Source organism: Macrobrachium nipponense, chromosome 7 (assembly GCF_015104395.2).
Source record: "Macrobrachium nipponense isolate FS-2020 chromosome 7, ASM1510439v2, whole genome shotgun sequence".
Taxonomy (NCBI): domain Eukaryota; kingdom Metazoa; phylum Arthropoda; class Malacostraca; order Decapoda; family Palaemonidae; genus Macrobrachium; species Macrobrachium nipponense.
This window is the reverse complement of record NC_061109.1, coordinates 15,256,336-15,276,600: the sequence shown is the minus strand read 5'-3', so window position 1 is coordinate 15,276,600 and position 20,265 is coordinate 15,256,336. Positions and strand designations below refer to the sequence as shown.

The 20,265-nt window shown below is 42.1% G+C and overlaps 1 long non-coding RNA gene across 1 annotated transcript in view; it reads left to right on the top strand.

Moving 5' to 3' along the window:
- Positions 1-3,751: 3,751 nt before the first annotated feature.
- Positions 3,752-20,265, top strand: part of LOC135217475 (uncharacterized) — a 52,906-nt gene continuing 36,392 nt past the window's right edge. Inside the window, exon 1 of the long non-coding RNA XR_010315143.1 lies at positions 3,752-3,793. This is a non-coding gene — a long non-coding RNA (uncharacterized LOC135217475). The remainder of the gene's footprint in view (positions 3,794-20,265) is intronic.

Here is a 20,265-nt window from a genome sequence, read left to right as displayed (position 1 = left end):
AGAACTAACCCAAATTGAAAAGAAAATAGATATAATGAATATAAGTGAAACCTGGTATTCCCAAGAGACTGGGAATGATGATCAAATAAAAGGGTTTCAAACTTATAGATCAGATAGAAAAAATAGGAATCAAGGGGGAACCGCAATATATGGGAAAGACAAAAAACAAGGAAAAATATATGAGAAATATAGTAACTCAGAATGTGAACTAATAGCGGTAGAAATTTGAATCTGAAAAATTAATGAACATAGTAATATATAGACCTCCTAATACTAAAGAGTTTGACTTAATAATAGAAAAATTGGATGATATATGTAGAAATCACAAGGACTGGACTATTCTCCTATCTGGAGACTTCACTTTCCTTTCGTAGGAACTGAAAAAGAACGATAGGAGATTGTGGATGTACTTATACATATAAAAAAGGGGAGAGTAATAGTAGTGCAGAAGATAAGAGGCAATTCGAAAAGCTATTAGATATGCTACTAGAATTACAACATTCAACAAATAAATCACCTGCCAACAAGAAAGGAAAATACTTTAGACCTAGTATTTGTGAACGAGATGAATTATGTTAAAGAAATAATAGTTTATAATGCGAGTATTTCAGACCATAATGTCATAGAATTAACAGTCCATTCCAAAGCAAGTGAAAACACAGATAAGCAAGAAATGAAAAAGTGGGAAGGATATGGAAAATACAACTTCTACAGTAAAAATATAAAATGGTCAGAAATAAAATGAAGAATTAAACAAAGATTGGGATAATATTTTCGTAAGTGATGACATAAAGGTAAATACGGAGATATTATATAAAATATTAGAGAAAATAGTGGATAAAATATATACCGAAGAAGAAAAGTAAACATCAGTCATGCATACCCAAGAGACTGAAGGATCTTGTTCCAGAAAATCAGAAAGGGAAAAAAAGGTCTAGCAAAAAAAAAAAAAATGCATGGAAAGTTATAGAACTAAAAAGTAAGATAGAAAATGCAGAACAAAAGATTATACAATCAAAAGAAAATGAAAAACGGGACTTGGAAGAAAAAACCCTATTAAATATCAAGCAAAAATTCCCAAACTATTATACTCATATGCGAAGAAGATGAATAAAAGAAGAATAGAAATAGGCCCTCTAAGAATTGAAGGGAGATTAACGAATGAAAAAAAGGAAATTTGCAACATACTGGCAGAACGATATAAGAGAGAATTCACCCCTAGAATAGATAATGAAGATGATGATATAGAAGTAAGGGATGAAAATAGTGAATATTTAGCTGACATAGATATTAATGAAGCTGATATTGTGCAGGCTATTAATGAAATTAAAAATGGAGCTGCTGCAGGGCCTGATGGAATTCCTGCTATTTTGTTAAAGAAAGTAGTTCATTCTATCGCAAGCCACTTGCAATATTTTTAAGACAAAGTGTAGATACAGGCAAGATTTATGATGAGCACAAATTAGCATATATTACACCCCTACTTTCAAAAGTGGATCAAGACTAGAGGCAAGTAATTATAGGCCTGTGAGTCTAACATCACATATTATGAAGTGTATGAAAGGGTAATGAAGAAAAATATTATGAAACATTTAATAAAAAATAATTTGTTTAATAAAGGAACAACATGGGTTTCGTACCCGGAAAAAGTACACAACCCAACTGTTAGTCCACCGTGAGAACATATTCAAAAATATGAAAAGCGGAAATGAAACAGATGTGGGTTATTTAGGACTTTGCAAAAGCTTTTGATAAAGTAGACCATAATATATTTAGCGAAGAAAAATTAGAAACACAATATCGTGGATAAAGTAGGAAGATGGTTAAAAGAATTTTTACACAACAGAAAACAGATAGTTATTGCAAACGACGAGAAATCGGATGAAAGCCAAGGTAATATCCGGTGTGCCGCAAGGTACGGTGTTAGCTGCAATACTGTTTGTTATTATGATTGAAGACATAGACAATAATGTTAAGGATTCGGTAGTGAGTAGTTTCGCAGATGACACAAGAATAAGTAGAGAAATTACTTGTGATGAAGATAGGAACGCTCTACAAAGAGACCTTAACAAAGTATATGATTGGGCAGAGGTAAATAGGATGGTATTTAACTCTGATAAATTTGAATCAATAAATTATGGAGACAGAGAAAGAAAGCTATATGCATATAAGGGACCTAATAATGAGACAATCACAAATAAGGAAGCAGTTAAAGACCTTGTGTGATGATGAATAGGAACATGTTATGCAATGATCAAATAGCAACTCTGTTGGCAAATGTAAAGCAAAATGGGAAATGTTGTTACGGCACTTCAAAACAAGAAAAGCTGAACACATGATTATGCTTTATAAAACATATGTTCGTAGTCCACTTGAATATTGCAATATGATATGGTACCCACACTATCAAAAGGATATTGCACAAATAGAGAGTGTACAAAGGTCCTTTACAGCTAGAATAGAAGAAGTTAAAGACCTTGACTACTGGGAAAGACTACAATCTTAAAATTATATAGTCTAGAAAGGAGAAGAGAACGCTACATGATAATTCAGGCATGGAAACAGATAGAAGGAATAGCAGAAAATATCATGGAACTAAAAATATCAGAAAGAGCAAGCAGAGGTAGATTAATAGTGCCCAAAACTATACCAGGAAAAATAAGGAAAGCACACAGGACATTAATCCACTACGCACCAGCATCGATAATGCAGCGTCTATTCAATGCGTTGCCAGCTCATCTGAGGAATATATCAGGAGTGAGCGTAGATGTGTTTAAGAATAAGCTCGACAAATATCTAAACTGCATCCCAGACCATCCAAGATTGGAAGATGCAAAATATACCGGAAGATGTACTAGCAACTCTCTGGTAGACATTAGAGGTGCCTCACACTGAGGGACCTGGGGCAACCCGAACAAGATGTATGGTCTGTAAGGTCTCCCGCTATTGGAAGAAAAGTTTGTATCCTCATCACTGGAGGATTCAGAACTAGAGCTGTCATCATCAAATAGGTTATCAATATCAGACTCCTCATCTAGTATTTGACTGATCTCACCTGAAGAAATACGCCTCCTCTTTGGGACATTCATTGTGAAAGACGCGAAAACCTATTTGTCTCGATAAACGCCCGAAGCGTATTGAAAGAAAACCAGCAGGGACAGGCAGTTTTCTAGCATAAGCGACCACCAGGAAAGAGTTGCCAGGCTGGAAATAAGTTTCCCGTGTGCAGAGAGTGTTACCAAATGATGTTCCTACACTTTCTATACGAGTAAACGTATTATTATGGGGCTGACGGCTTGACAAGCACAGTTAAAGTCTTGAACGTAATATCCCGTTGAAGGCGCTACCGAGTAGATCGCGGTAAACGTATTATTACGTGGGTGACGCTTAACAGGTTAATGAGCTCTTCATTGTATAAGTCATGTATACTATTGATAATCCTTGCTATGATGCCCATTTGGAAATATTTGTACTTTTATTTATAGCCTCAGATTTATCACATTTTCAAGATTCATCCCTGATTCAGGTTTTGAGGCTAAGAAAAATAAAGAACATTTTTATTACAGTTTGCATAGAGTATAATTGCTTGTTGAATATATTTCAGAGTATGTTTTTATCGGCAAAAGCTGCCAAAACTCCTGGCATAGATCTTCATGAAAGAGAATGGCAACTTGCATTTCACCAAAAAGAGAAAGGGAAAATTTACGATAAAAAACCCTTTAAATTTAGGGTGGGTGAAGAAGGGGTCCCCCAAAGATATATTTGGTGTGCTTGTGGAAACAGTAGACATCAGGTAAGACAATGCAAAGTTATCCATATATCTTGTATAAAAAGACCAGATCTTGTATGATTATTTAATGGCCATTTGTTCCTACATAATATAAAAACCCTTGGTCCTTTACATTAGGAATTATGTGTTCATAAAAGGATAATCTAGTGCCAGCTGGAAACCAGTTGCAAAAACAATCACTGGTCACCGACTGTTCGCTTTGCTCTCATCCTCCCTAGCCGTTTTTTTTTTTACTTGGTTTGTTTCATATTTATCCAGCCCAGAAGTCCCGTGAGCATCAACATTTCTAGGCGGCCTTCCAGGATTCCCTTGTTCACGTTTCCTCTGCTTCATCATTGGCTGTTTTATGTGTAATGGTGGTCTGTCTCCCAAGTGGATATAGCCCCTTCAGGGGCTATATGTCATATTGAAGATATCTTGAAAACATTTCTATGTACGTACAGGCGGTCCCCGGGTTACGACGGGTCCGGCTTACGACGTTCCAAGGTTACGACGCTTTTTCTTAAATATTCATTGAAAAATCCGCCCTGGGTTACGACGCTGACGCTTCCGACGCTCCAAGTTAACGACGCTTTTAAAAAACACATACTACTATGATAAGAATCCTTTCTGGGCTCAGCTCGTGTCGGCCTATGAAAGGATCCTTAATATCATTCTTTCTAGGTAAAATTAATCTAAAATTACCAGAGAAAAACAAAATTAAGAAAATGTCAGTAAAACTGACTCGCTCACTCTTAAAAAGAAGTGTCGGTATGGTAATAGGGGCGAGTGGGGAACACTACCACGAGACAATCACCAATTAGAACTTCCCAATCAGAATCCCCCCAAGAGAGAGCTGATACCAACGGGCGATGCAGTCGCTACTACTACTACTAGAGGACGCCACGGACAGCAGCCGCCCCTAGCGGACATCCTTTTAATTTTTAGCGCTAGCGTCAAAGACGCATTTTTTCCTGTGCTGTGTTAATTCCGGGATTTATCTTATTCATCTAACATGGAACGCTCTGCTATTGCAACGGCTAAGTTAAGTAACTCATAAGTAATGTTTTACCACAATTTTATCTTCCGGGTACCAGTATTTTCCTCTTAAATAGGTCATATACGGTTCCCCGGTTGTCTCGTGGTGGCGCCATGCTGCCTCGTTAAGAATTCCCGGTCCTCCATACTGGGTGGGGGGGGACTACTTATACTTATGGGCTTACTATATTACGTTCATTGTCTTTTACATCGAGTTTTAGCTAGTTTAGCCCTCCTACCATATCTCTTAGTTTGGTATTTAGGGCTATTATTATTATTCCGGCCCAGCATCCCGGCTCTTACTCTTCATCGGCTATCGCTGGCTCCGAGTAGGCTTCTGTTTCTTGGAACAGTCTGCCTCCTCCTGGGCTTCTTTTCTCTTTTACTAAAGTGTCTTTTCCATCTTTTCGATGTATATTTTTATTATATTTAGGGTGTTAGGCTAGCCTAGGTGCTTGTTCCTTGTATTGGTACAGCCTGGTTCACGTGGCCCTCTCACGGTTGTGTTGCTCGCGGCCTAGGCCACTTGCGGTCACGTGTTCCATCGCACCTTACCCTGCCCCTGCCCTCCCTTTTCTGGTATAGGGAGGGGCTGGGGGACCCCTTGGTTGTCATGACAACCTCAGTCGCCTTCTCTCTCCCTCCCTCTACTGAGGTGGCCAGGGGTTCCTCCAGCGGGGGTATAGGGCGACCACTCATGAGGTACTGGGTCTCCGAGCGGGTAGTCGGTGAGGCGGGAGGAGTAGGCCATCCCTCCCCCCTCCTCTCTCCCGCCGTGTTACGCCGAGACCTTCCTCCCCCCTCCCCAGTTGCTCAGCCACCTCCCTCGCTATAACGAAAGGAGCCTTCCGTCGCAGCCGGGGCACCTTTGGTTATAGATTACTGGCTCCGCCAGCGGGCGGGGTGGGCACTACTAGTGGTCGGTTGCTTGCCTACTATATCCTTACATCTCCTCCCCCGCTACCGGAAGGAGCTTGCTTCTTACCCGTGCACTCTTATAGTAAGACGGGGGTTGAGTAGAGGGTTGTATTATTATTATTCTTATATTATTTTAAGATATACCTAATTTTACAATGAATTGTGTAATGTTATTATTATATATCTACCATCCCCGCCATTTTCCGTCGTGGTTTCCATTTACCACCACTCCTGGTTGGTTTCCTTTTGTGTCCCCGCCATCAGCGGAGCTATAGCCTAGGGCACAACCAACCTGGTTACCACACGTATTTTGGCGGGGCTCTGGTTTAATCTAACTTTATCGCTCCGGCACCAGCGGAGCATCTGTTAGACTGTAAGTGTTTACCTGGTACTCATGTATCTTTCCACTTACAGGCTACCAACTGTCAGGTCCCAGCGTGCAACGCGACGTTGTACGACCCCTGCGGCCACGATGAGTGCAGGTCTCACGCCCCCTGTGCCACGTCATACAACGAGATGATCGTCTGGCACCCAGAAGCCTGCGCCATCTGCTACGACCTAGTCGGTCAGACTGGAGATGGGGTAAGTCCATTATAGGCTTCCTTATCATTTTACTAACAACTCTTAGTCATAAGTTTGTTAACCCCGTTCCGCCACTAGGAAGCGTCCATCTCGCCTTTCTTTCAGGCTACTGGTGTGAGGGAAGTCGCCCTCGCCACCCTGAAAGCGTGGGTGGGCGGCTTCGGGAACGAACGCCGCCAAAGGCCAGCCATACATTCTTGACAAGAAGCTGGCCGTCCAGATCTTCCCTGCGGGCAAGTCAACTGGGTATGTTGACCCCTTGTCCGCGGCCCCTCTGATAGCCTCCATCCAGCAAGACCTCCAGCAATCCTTTGGGGTCGTAGCTTCCCAGGAGTCGGTCCCGGACGTCGCTGCCCTGGACCTAAACATCGAGCCCATGGCGGTAGGGGTGGAGGATTTGTTGGTTGAGGTAGGTGTGTCGGGCGCCCAAGGTCTTTCCTTGGGTGCTCCTGGATCTCCTGTCCCTTCTTCGAGTGCTTCTTTCCAAGGCTTTGTGGATCTGAGATCCCTACCCGCTCTCCCGCTCTCTCTGTACCCCCAAAGGTGAAGGGACAGAGAGAACCGAAGACTCGGCTAAGACAACTTCTAGGAAGTCGTCTTCGTCTTCTTCGGCTAGGAAGTCTTCGACTTCCTACGCCGACGCGGTGAAAGCTAAGCCGAGCTCTTCTCACTCATAGAGCTCTAGAAGCAAGGCTTCTAAGGAGAAGGCTCGCGCTCCCGCCGAGCCAGTGCCTTCTCCCGCCTCCACCGCTTCCACTCCGGCTACGCCGGTAGGAGGAACAGGGCCTAGCACCTTTGATCCCACTGCTTTCTCAGCAGTGTGATGCAACAGGTGGGCGAGCTGGTTGGCTCGCAAGTCTCCGCCCTGGGGACGAGATTCGAGCAGATGTTCGCACAATTGTCGAGCACTCTGTCTCAATCAGGCCAGTCGATACAAGATCTCTCTAACAGGGTTAGAGAGAATGAGGACCGAGTAGCCGGGCTATCTCAGGTTCCTCTTCCAGTCTCCCCAGTGCCAAGCACTGGCATTCTCCAACTCCCGCCATACGACTCTCTGCCAGCTTTCTCCATGGAGAACCCATGGAGAGTAGCTGCCTACGCTCCTTTTAAGGATGGGATGATCTCTATCCCGGAGTGTGGAACTCGGAGGATTGAGGACTTCGAGTTTTACCCTCCGGGTCTGACGCAGCCTTTCATCGGTTATGCTAGGCTGACTGTAACGGCTCTGACTAGGGAGGACAAGATCTCTAGAGAGTCTGTCCTATACAGTAGAGATCATGCTCAGCGGGAATGGGTTCACTGCCTTGAGGGACTGGGAGTGCACGAACACTAAACTCCAGGCCTATAAGAGTCCCTTTACTATTTTCGCGACGGAAGAGGAGGCTTCTCGTCCGTTCGCCACGAAAATAGTAGAGAATCCCTTCAGGCAGTCCTCAAGGATGAGCCCATCCCACAGTTGAGGGAGGCGGAGTCTACTTCTCCGCTCTTCCCGGCTTTCGGAGAATTGTGGGAGAACTTGCCAGCTACGTTCACGCTTGGTAAGCTCAAACCGGACTGCGCCATGGACCAGTTCGGCGAGAAGCTGCCAAGGCTGCCGGATTCCCTAATTCAGGCAGAGTTTGATGCGCGAACCAGGTTTGGCAGGTCCCTCAATTCCCTTATAATTACGGAAATGGCTGCTCTCTCTTATGCCACGGAACCGCTGTTCAAGATTTTGGCAAAATCTCAGTTCCAGACGGTACTAACAGACGCTTTCGACTTCTTCCAGGCTAGGAGGAATTGCCGAAAGCATGTTCTGCGGAGGTGGTACTATTAGGCACGAGCCGAATAGACTCTTGGCTTCTAGCATGTGGGGAGCGGATCTCTTCCCAGAGTCCGCTGTCAACGAAGTGCACCACGAAGCTGCTAGGCTCAACCAGAGCCTTAGAGCTAGGTGGGGTATTTCCTCGAAGAGGAAACAAGAATCCGTCCCCACTGCTGGTAAGAAACCAAAGAAGGCTGGTAAAGAGGTTCCAGCCGTATCAGAAACACCAGCAACAGCAGCAATTTTGTGCAGGCTGTCCCAGTTACCCAACAAGGACAACCTGCTAGTTCGAAGCAGAACCAGCCCATCCTCCTGTTGTCCCCTCAATCACAGCCGTCCACCTCCTACGCAATCTCGCCGGCCTTCAACCCTTCATATGAGGCTCAAGGCTACAAACAACCGAGTAGGGCGAGAGGTTACTTTCGTCAGCGTGGCGCAGGAAGGGCAACAAGGAGCAGGCAGTTCAGAGGGAGGGGCGGGGGGTGGTCAACCCGCCCATCAACAATGAGGCTCCCCAGGTAGGAGGGAGGCTGTTCCTCTTCCGCCACAGGTGGGGGTTCAGCAATTGGGCACAGAGCATAGTGTCCAAAGGATTGGGTTGGAGTTGGATCAAAGAGCCTCCTCCAATCAAATCATTCCCACCAGATACCATCAGAGGAATTGACAGATTACGCGGAAGAACTCCTTCAGAAAGGAGCTATTGCGAGAGTCAAGCATCTAAAATTTCAAGGTCGCTTATTCAGCGTGCCAAAGAAAGGCTCAACAAAAAGAAGGGTAATCTTAAGGGACTTGTCAAAGCTAAACTCTTTCATTCGTTGCGACAAGTTCAAGATGCTTACCCTCTCGCAAGTAAGGACCTTACTTCCGCGTGGAGCCGTCACATGTCTGCCATCGATCTTACAGACGCATACTATCATATCCCTATAGCCAGGCACTTCCGCCCATTCCTAGGATTCAGGCTAGGAAATCAAACATTCTCATTCAAAGTGATGCCCTTCGGTCTGAATGTAGCCCCCAGGGTATTCACAAAAATAGCAGAAGTGGTTGTACAACAATTGAGGGCTCAGGGAATCATGGTAGCAGCATACCTCGACGATTGGTTGATCTGGGCACCAACAGTCGAGGAATGTCTCAAAGCCACCAAAAAGGTAGTTCACTTTCTGGAACATCTGGGTTCCAGATAAACAATACGAAATCCAGACTTACCCCGGAGTCTCGTTTTCAGTGGCTAGGAATCCAATGGGATTTGCTTCCCACAATCTGTCAATTCCAGTGGCCAAACGGAAGGAAATAGCAAAATCTGTCAGGCAATTCCTCAAATGCAAACAAACATCAGGAGAAACCAGGAGAGAATCCTAGGGTCCCTTCAGTTTGCTTCGGTAACAGATATCCTCCTGAAGGCAAGGCTGAAAGATTTAAATCGAATTTGGCGATCAAGAGCAAACACCAAAATCTCGAGACAAGTTGTCAGTAATCCACAGATCCTCCGCAATCAACTCCGTCCTTCGGTCAAAAGTAAAGAACTTAGCCAGAAGTACCCCTTCAATATCCCTTCCAGTGTTAACCATTCACACGGACGCCTCCCTGTCCGGGTGGGGGGATACTCCCAGGTTCAAACAGGTTCAGGGGACTTGGTCAGTTCAATTCGCCAGCTCCACATAAACGTTCTGGAAGCAATGGCAGTATTTCTTCACCTTGAAGAGGGACTGGCTTCCCCCGAAGAAGTCTCATCTAAGCTAGTTTTGGACAGTGCAGTGGTAGTTCATTGCATCAACAGAGGAGGGTCCAAATCCAAGCATGTGAATCATGTCATGATAGCCATCTTTGCCTTAGCAAACAAACACAAATGGCATCTGTCTGCCACTCACCTGGCAGGAGTAAGAAAGTGATAGCAGACGCCCTGTCCCGGTCAGTTCCTCTGGAATTCAGAATGGTCTCTAGACGACAGGTCATTCCAGTGGATAAGCCTGAGAGTCCCAGGTCTCCAAGTGGATCTCTTCGCCTCACAAGTTAGCCACAAGCTCCCTTGCTATGTGGCCCCCAACCTGGACCCTCTGGCTTATGCCACGGACGCCCTGTCGTTGGACTGGAATCAGTGGAGGAGAATTTATGTTTTTCCTCCAGTGAATCTTCTCTTGAAGTCCTAATAAGCAAACTAAGGTCTTTCAAAGGGATAGTAGCTCTGATTGCACCGGACTGGCCCAAGAGCAACTGGTATCCTCTTCTTCTGGAATTGGGCCTCCAAGACCTCAACGGATCCCCAATCCCAAGCTATCACAATCAGTACAAATGAGGACTGTGTTCGCTTCCTCAGGAATTCTCCAGACCCTCAACTTTATGGACTTCATGAAGTTTGCGGCTAATAAAGATGCTAATATTGATCCACAGAATATTCTCTTCCTAGAATCAGGTAAGAGAGAGTCAACCATTAGACAATATGACTCAGCTGTTAAAAAATTAGCATCTTTCTTGAAAGAATCGAACACTACAACCATGACAGTTAATCTGGCTATATCCTTTTTCAGATCCTTGTTTGAAAAAGGTTTAGCAGCTAGCACTATTACCACTCATAAATCGGCTTTGAAGAAAATCTTTCAAGTAGGTTTTCAGATAGATCTGACTGAATCTTATTTCACGTCTATCCCTAAAGCCTGTGCTAGACTTAGACCTTCCCAAAGGCCTACTACAGTTTCATGGTTTTTCTTAAATGATGTCCTCAAACTACTTCAGATACTGACAAACTCATCTTGTTACATTCATAATGCTCCTGAGGAAGACATTATTCTTATTAAGCTTAGCCTCAGGAGCTAGAATTTTCAGAACTGTCGCTCTATCCAGGGATGCGGGTCATGTGAATTCTCCCATCAGGAGAAGTTCTACTTGCTCCGGATCGTAGCTTTTTAGCCAAAAATGAGGATCCTCTTGCAAGGTGGGCCCTTGGAAAGTTATCCCACTTCCCCAGGATCCTTCTCTCTGCCCAGTATCAACTCTTAGAGCCTTTCTATCTCGTACTTCTTCAAGATCCTCAGGTGCTCTCTTCATGAGAGGAAAAAGGTGGTACTTTGTCAGTAAAAGGTATTAGGCAACAAATCCTTTACTTCATTAAACAAGCCAAACCTGAGCATTTCCAAAAGCACATGATATCAGGGGAGTAGCCACCTCAATTAATTATTTTCAACATATGAACTTTGAGGATCTTAAAAAGTATACTGGATGGAAATCCCGACAGTCTTTAAACGCCATTATCTAAAGTCCTTGGAATCTTTAAAGTTTTCAGCAGTAGCAGCGGGAAACATTGTTTCCCCTGATACTGTATAGTAGTCGTAGTATAGATCCAGGTCTCCTTTTCTACCTACAGCATCCAACATGCCTCACCCTATCGCCATGCTACTCGGATATCCTAGCCTTAGCCGCTGAATCATATAGTGGATTGTCCCTTATTTTTTTGCTAGGGACATCCACACCTTGTACTGATAGTGTACTTCAGTGTACTACCCTTATTTTTATGCTAGGGTAGGACACAATGTGTTTGTATATTTTACCACACTTGTACTAATGATGTACTTCAGTGTTACCTACCCTTATTTTTTATACTAGGGTAGGACACAATGTGTTTGTATATTTTGTAAATATTTTTCCAAGTAAATCCCTTTTAGTTTATATTACATGCATCACTGTAATTTACTATAATTACCATTTAAGTACTTTAAGATTACTAACGTTCTGTTATTTTTACTGTTTAGTATAAGCTTAGTTTGTAAGGTGTCCTTAGTTTGTATGCTGTAATTGATTTACTTATATTATATCCATCATTTTACACTGCTTTTCATTTGTCCATTTTTTCCCATCTGTCGTTTTCTCTGGTACTCTTCATAGGCCGACACGAGCTGAGCCCAGAAAAGGGATTTTGACGAAGGAAAAATCTATTTCTGGGTGATTGGCTCGTGTCGCCCTATGAAAACCCCCCTTTATTGTTTTCCCCCCCTTGCAGGACAAGATGTTTCTAAATTAAGGATGTCCGCTAGGGGCGCTGCTGTCCGTGGCGTCCCCTCTAGTAGTTAGGTAAGTAGCGACTGCATCGCCCGTTGGTATCAGCTCTCTCTTGGGGGATTCTGATTGGAAGTTCTAATTGGTGATTGTCTCGTGGTAGTGTTCCCCACTCGCCCCTCTTTATTCCATACCGACACTTCTTTTTAAGAGTGAGCGAGTCAGTTTTACTGACATTTTCTTAATTTTTGTTTTTCTCTGGTAATTTTAGATTAATTTTTACCTAGAAAAAGAATGATATTAATAGGATCCTTTCATAGGGCGACACGAGCCAATCACCCAGAAATAGATTTTCCTTCGTCAAAATCCTTTTATAGTTTAGCACAGTATATTCAATAAAATAAGGTTTTTGGTTAGATTACAACAAAAAATTTTGAGGTTATGATGATTTTCGACACTTTTATGTCATATTTTTTAAAATTTTTAGTGACGCCTCATATGCGGAACTAGTTTCCGAGCAAATGAATACACTAGCTTGGGATGCGCAGTTTATAACAGTCCAAAAGCGCAAATAATGAAAAAATCATTGCTTGTTTCCAGTATACATAATTAACAAAACTAAGTTTCTGGTTAGATTACAAAGCAAATTCCAAGGTTACGACGGTTTTTTATGCCTTTTAACGATAGTTCATACGCAGAACTAGTTTCTGAGCGGAGGGCGCATAAATTAATGTACGCTATTAAACTGTATGGTAACCATGTCAAGGATAAGGAACGCATTCTCAAACTGTATACATGTCCTTTAATACAAAACAGCAAATATCATTGAAACATTATTTCACTTAAAGAATCCATTTATACTCTACTTAGACTTGGATATAAAAACCGTAGTTTCTCTCTCTCTCTCTCTCTCTCTCTCTCTCTCTCTCTCTCTCTCTCATTTACTGAGACTCGAGATTTTTTATGTACTTGTACTATTTGTTTTTAATACTTTCAAATTTAATAATAATAATAATAATAATAATAATAATAATAATAATAATAATAATAATAACTGTAATTACAAAATTCATGTGATAGTATTTTAAAGAAATACAATACTACGTACTAATCTATCCATGTCACTTTTAATTAAGGTTAACTCTCTCTCTCTCTTCTCCTCTCTCTCTCTATCTCTCTCTCTCTCTCTGTCTCTCTCTCTCTTCTTTTGCCACACAAGATAATAATGTGTCATAGTGGTAACTCCCTCCCTCTCTTTCGCTGGAAGCGTTATAAGTATTTTTTGAGAGAACAGAGAGAGATAAACACACTCTCTCTCTCTCTCTCTCTCTCTCTTTTACCGAGATGAAAGAATTTTTATGGTAATAGTATGTAAAATGTTTATTGATAATTTCAGTTATTAATATAATAATAATAATAATAATAATAATAATAATAATAAAACTTTAATTACAAAATTCATTATGGTCGTATTTTAAAGAGATGAAAATGACCTTTCCATTTCACTTGTAAGGATAATTCCTCTTTCTTACTGAGATGAGAGAATTTTTATGGTAGATGCACGTATTTATTATATTTTCAAATAATAATAATAATTATAATAATAGAAGTAGTAATAATATGATAACTAATTTCAAAAGAAAATTCTTCCCTTTGTCTTTTTCTGTATCAATTTCCCTACCTCATAACTCCAGTGACACTCGGAGCTTAACAATGCCATACAGTGGTCAACGAATTTAATGGTTTTGTGTAATCTCTCTCTCTCTCTCTCTCTCTCTCTCTCTCTCTCTCTCTCTCTCTCTCTCTCTCTCTCTCTCTTGTATTTTAATGAAAATATACAGTAATTTGTGAATACACAGTGTTGCACATGAAAAAAGTAAATTAGTGATAATTTTAGAGATACGGCCCTTAGAAAAATTGCATATAAGTGAAATTTTCCCTGTGGACATGTTTTCAAGAACGTCGTTCCGGCTTACGACGATTTTCGGGTTACGATGCGTCTTAAGAACGGAACCCCCATCGTAACCCGGGGACTGCCTGTATTGTGACATTGTTTTATTATCCTTGATTTTATCTTGTTACACATATTCTGGGATTGTGGAAATGTTTTAGTCTTTCAGAATTTGTGTGTTTTGGGACGTTTGAGACTTTAGAGGTTCGTGTTGTAGACAAGGTTTTTGTGCTAGGATTTGACTTTCTAGCATAGGAATGAGTAATCCTGCAATTCCTCAACACAAATTTTAAAGGCGGACAATCTCCGATTGTGTTGGTCTTGTCTGCATGCAGGACCTGTCATGATTGCCATCTCATCTCTTTCCTGTCATTTTGGTGGGGGAGGGGCATGAGTTGTATGGCTCATGCCTTTCCCTTTATCCTTGCAGATAAATATGATTCTTTTTGCTCTCACAGGATAGAAGATATCTTCTTTCCTGAGGGAGAGAGCTTGTTATATGTTTCTTGACAGGCTCCTCAGTTGTCAGCCCTGCTACCCGCATTTAAGTCTGGCAGCGGTTGCATTCCACTCAGAACTTGGGCGCCCCTATGCTTCACTTTCTTCTGACAGAGATGCCATTTCACTAATTTTGGTATGCTTGTTGGTGCAGTGAAGAGAGAGAGTTTGGAACCCAGTCCTGTGGGTGGTGTGTTCCTTGCTATCTTCAGATCATCTCCCTCTGATGCTTCATCATCCAATGATGTTCGACTTAGTACTCTCTTTTGTCATATGAAATGAAATTGTAGTATGGTTTTGTTTGAATGTTTTTCCGCTCTTATATGCATTGTTTTCTCTCTCTGTAAGAGTTGTCTGCTGTGTGACATCACGGATGGGCCTGTGACGTCATGTCATATCCGCTTCCTTCGGCGTTGGATTTTCTTGGTAAATTCTTTGCTATTCTTCACATGTACATGTCCTTGGAAGGCTCCTGGTTGCTGTAGGAGACAAAAGAAGGCCTTTTTTCCATCTTTGGCATCAGTGAGGCCTTTGACTCTGGCTACCAGTCCCAATGCCATGATGTCACTCTCAGCACTTCTCCGCCTGTTACATCAGCTTCGATGATGTCTTTCCCTCTGCCTTTTGCTGTGATGTCACTCGCAGCTTTGTCTGTGACATCATTCCAGTTGGTTGTCAACCCATTGGTGTTCGTTCAAGAGAAGTTTGATTGGCTGGACTCTGTGTTTACTAGGAGGTGTCCCGTGGTTCTTAGCAAGAAGCGTTGTAGGGGAAGGGCTCCATTACCTTCTCCTCCTCCCTCTCGTTCTCCAGTCAGATGGAGGATTCGGGACTTTGTGGCTTCTGAGAGTGAGAGGGGTGTTTCACCATCTTCCCAGCATGGACGTTACTTTCCCCTTCAAGTATGTGGATGTGTTTCAGTTCGTCGCACATCCATGAACATGATGGAGGTCCCGCTTTTGTCATTTGCCTTCCTGAGTCAGAGGTTAAGAATCTTTCAGGCAAAGAGTGATCTTCTTCTCCCTGATATTCTCATGTGGATCGTCCACATATCATGACCATGTACATGATTCATCACACGTCCGCATACGTGGTGAAGGTCCTACTTTCGTTGTGTGCCTTCCAGAGTAAGGGGTCGAGACTTTTTCTAGGCAAGAGTGGTTAACAGAAATCCTAGGGAGGAGATTGAATATGTGGACTAATAGCCAAAACTTATTTATTAAGTTAAATGATAGTGAATATCTTAATAGGTAGTTATATCGGTAACTGCTTGATTGTTGCCTGGATGATGAACAATTTAAAATTAATTGCTTTCATTGGGACATTCAATGAATTAGTGAGCTTTATTTTTTATAAGGTCTGAATGCAAGGAATACATTGTTTAATGAATCTTAGAGAAAAACCTTAAAGCCACCAAATCACGGTGCTGTTATGAAAATGACATACCTCAAGATTTTTCATCCTTTAACTGCTGTAATAATCAAGTCCATCGTTGACTTATCAAGTCTTCTACGTCTGTTTTTGGGAAGCAATAGCTTGAGGCTACTGCAGCTGGAATAGGCAATTAATGTTCCATTGCAAGTAAAGAATATGTAGAAAATATAATGTTCTGGGCTTCCACTCTCTGTTGTCTAAGATGGAACTCAGAACTGAACTGACTCTTTCGACCCACCTAACCGCGAAGAAAAGCAGTCTGCCATCTGAGTTGGGTAGTTTCAGGCCGTAAAAGGTTCTCCAACAAGCAATTAGAGGTAAAGAGGTGTCACTTTAAACACCGTGATTTCAACAAGGATAATTTTATGAAATACAAAAGCTATTTTAGCATTGTTAAGAGAAAAACATATATAATATACATAAATGCTATCAAATAGAAATGATTAACTGAAAATTTATATTTCACATAAGTAATTTACCAAACAATTACATTAGCTGTAAGCCTTCTTACCTGATAGTTGAAAAGGCAGCTGGTTGTCTGTTCATGAGATGAGAATGGTCTAGTTTACAATGAATTCAAAATTTCTATATGACAGGATATTTTTTCCAATTGCACCAAAAAGGAGCCTTTTAGTTAGCTGTACACAAATTTCAAACATAGATCCTAGATGACTGTGACCTTTAAAGAAATGTTCAAAAGAAAGGGGTTGAACATTATTTTCATCAAAATATTAATGGGTTTCATAATCTTTAAAAAAATCTGAAATAATATTTGCACCAGCAGTCAGCAGTCAACTGCTTTCCTAAATCTGTAATGCAATAACTAGGGATACCAATCTTGAAACAATGTAACTTGAACGCTCGTAAGAATTCGATGACAGATTAGTTTAAATTTTCAAATTTTGAGCTCTTGACCACATACATGTAATACAAAGAATCCACACTTGAGAATTTTGACAAAATAATTTTACAGTGAATGGTCCCATGAAGTCCACATAGATATTAAATGGTTTATTAGAAGGGTTTAATCTACACATTCTGTATGGACTTTGGTTAAGCTTAACAGTGTGTTCATTGAAACAATGACATTTAGTACAAGTTCTTCGTACCCTTTTGACTATAGAGAAAAAGTGTGGAATCCAAAGTTTTCCGAAGTTCAGTCACCAGTGAATAGCACCCAGCATGTGCATATTTCTAATGCATGTCCAAGATGATGAGTGGAGTAAGTGCACTATGCTTTGCCAAAAGTAGAGGACAACTGTACCACTTGAAGCACTCAACACATTTGAGATGCTCACATTTACTTCTGATTCACAACAACCTATCCCTGTCCATGAAAACATTAAGCTGTTTGACATTATTTGGGATGTCCCTAACATTCCTTGAATTAGAATGGAAATATTTAAAAACCTTGGGGAATTCAGATTGCTGATCTTTGAATGTTATTTGTCTATTAGCTTCTGAACCAAAGCCTTGTAAACTTTCACCAAACGATTGAAGTTGGAGAACCTTTCCAATAGGACTAGATTACTCAGATAACCAACAAGTGAGTAACTTGAATGAAAGCAAGCCATGAGTTTCAGAGCTAGTTATTACATTATCAACATCTGCAAGAGGATTAGGTATAATCACCGATAGAATGTCTTCCCTGCTATACTCTGGAATGATACAATTAGTAGATAAAAAGTGTGGGTTACTGTAATAGTTTGTGTTCACGAGCTGTTTATGGGACATAATTCTTGTTATGCAGTCTGCTGGATTTTCTGTTTTCAGAAACAAATGAAAATTTCAAGGGATGTATTTCACATAACTTTGTAATATGGTTTTATCCTATTCATCACAAAGACCGACTTTTTCTGCATTTTGTCTAGTTTCCTGGAATAGGAATTCAACCTTGATAAAGATTCAAGACTATCTGAAAATAATTAATTTTCAATAATGTTGATTGGTTTAATGCATGAAGGACCACCCAAATCTGCATAGTACAAATCTAAAATGCACTGTGTAGCTAAAGCAATACCTTGAACCCACAAGGAAGGGATGCTCTTCATTCCAATTGTATTGACATTCTATTCTTCCCTGAAAGAAAACTTACTTCCATTGTCTCTAAGTCCTGGATAGAAATAACAGCACAGCACATTGATTTATTGCTATCAGAAAATCCTATCAACTCATAAGAGCTCTCTCTTTTTCCAACAAATCTCTTAATTTCAAGAACAGGAGAGGCATTAGCTTGTTTAGCAATTGATCTCCATTCTCTTAACACATCAGGAGAGAGGGGATTGCAATTTGTGCAAGAACAACCAACTTCTGTTTAGTGAGGACCATTATAGTTATAATTGTCAAACTGCGATGCAACAGTTCTTAAAATTAGGCTTTTAGTATTAGCTTGCGGGTTTAGGTTAATAGTGTGTGGGATGCTGCCACATAGATCCATGCAGGAAATGGAATGAAGGGTGACAAATTAAACCCGTAGATTCTTTAAAATCTTGTAATGAAGATATACGGACATCAACGTGAAAGCAGCGGGAAGCAGGTCCGTGCTTGTCACTACAATGACCACTGGACAGTGACTGACTATGCACATGGCGGAAAAAAAAGCGGTGTTGACACATCTAATTACATTGTTGCCACGATGCATAATGAAATAGTGGTCTTACAATATGTGCAATGGGAAAAGATAAATGGAAACATGAATATCATTCTTCTACGAAATAATGTTAAAGCAAATATACATTAATGTTCATAAACTGTACGTAATTTAATTAATATACAGCATAACATTAACCCTTAAACGCCGACTGGACGTATTTTACGTAGAGATAAATTGTCTGTCGGGTGCCGACTGGACATATTTTACGTCGACATACGAAAGTTTTTTTTAAAATTCGCGGAAAAATACTTATAGGCCTACCAGCCTAAAACTTTGAATCACGCGCCTTGGGGATGCTGGAGTTCACGGATCAAGGCCTTGTTTTGTTTTGAAGCGTGACCCAGGTGCGCATGTGCGATATCCCTTCTTCTCGCTCCAGCCAGCATCAGTAGCGCACCATCCGAGAGCGATCTTTAGTGAAAAGCGTGTTTTTCTGGACTTGTGCGAGACTTTGAGCATTTGTATTGCTACAGGACATTCATAGATATGTCTCAACGACGTGTGAACCGTGAAAGGCGCGTTTTACCCGTCGGAAGGGATCGTGTAAGGCGAGTTTTGGACCTGGATGCTGGCGAGGGGCCAAGCACCCAGCATACCCCGCGTGCCTCAAGGCCGTTCTGTGCGGCCACGTTGGGATTTCGGACTGAAAGTGTTCAGGAACACATTGTATGCCTTTGGTTACCCCTAGGAAGCATGTGGGCGTCCTTAGGGGCATTCGTAGGCATTTGGGAGGCCTCCAACCAAGGGACATAGACGAGTATCTTTCGGTGCTTGATCGGGAACATGTCGCAAGTCCTCATTTTGATGGCGGATGGTCATCGAGTGATGAGGACATCAGTCCCGATGAAAGTGAGGATGAATATTTGCCCCCAATGTCCGTTCGAGGCTCACATCCCGAAAGTGAGCTCGAATTCAGTGGGTTCAGTGCTTACGAGGGGGAATCTGAGGAGGAGGGGGAGGGTGGGGATACGGGCTCAAGTTTTATCGCAGAGGACGATACAGAAAGTGAGGGCCTAAGTGAGGGTGATGGGCCAACGGGGGGGGGTAGTGTGCATCGTGCCCGCACCCGTGCGCGCGCACGGGCACGTAGAAGGTCGGCTCGTCGCGCCAGCCAAGGTGAAGGTCGGTCGTCGGAGAGTGACGAGGGGTGGACGGAGGACCCCCCCCACCCCTCCTAAAATGCACCCCTTCACGGCAACCCCTGGGATGACCGTACCAGTACCCCTGACTGTTTTGGGGTTCATCTAGCTTTTCCTGACGCGGGAAGGGTTGCTGGAATACCTGGTACACGAGACGGTGGACTACACTCGGTACTGCCGGTATGAGCTGAGGACGACCTTGTCGTATTACTGGCGGGGTTGCAACCTCATTGACATGGAGCATTTTTTGGGGCTCCACATTTATTTTGGTATGACACCTGCTGTCGACGTCAGGCAATATTGGAGGAGAAATTATTTTTTATGTATGCCGAATGTGCCTGGCGGCGTTATGTCCCGTGATAATTTCCTGGCGTTGGACAGTACTTCAACGCCTTCAACCGAAGGGCCATACCCCGGAATAACAGTGATTGTCTCATTTTAGTGCGTACAGTGTTGGATTATATCCGTGAGTGGTGTAGTAATCTCGTGATT